Genomic DNA, 443 nt, shown 5'->3' with positions numbered 1-443 from the left:
ATATATCGTTCATTCTCTCACTCTTTCTCATTGTCCAATAGATATTCAAATAGATATTCATCTAAATTTTCACGCACTGGCAGCGGGTTTAAATGGGGTTAATTTACACAAATCTGATCTTTTCATGCAAGCGGAGACACGGAAGCCTATATTTTCAAGATTTACAAAATACTAATAGTATATGTTTAGTTTGTATCTCTTTTATGTTGTTATTTAAACTTTACTTCCTCTGACTGAGGAGTTTACATCACTTACGTGAGAAATGGTTTCGTTGGATAAAAATAAAGAAAAAGAAATAAAGAATGAACAGTTTTTGGTTTGTTTGTTTGTTTTATTGGGTTACGTTTGTTATTAGACTCTTTGCTATTCTTTGGTTGTGCGCGGTGTGTGATTTGTACTGTAAAAAATATGCTCTATGCACAAGAGAATCCCCAAAAATCACG

This window comes from Penaeus monodon, chromosome 28 (assembly GCF_015228065.2).
Source record: "Penaeus monodon isolate SGIC_2016 chromosome 28, NSTDA_Pmon_1, whole genome shotgun sequence".
NCBI classification, from domain to species: Eukaryota; Metazoa; Arthropoda; class Malacostraca; order Decapoda; family Penaeidae; genus Penaeus; species Penaeus monodon.
This window is presented reverse-complemented; position numbering follows the sequence as displayed.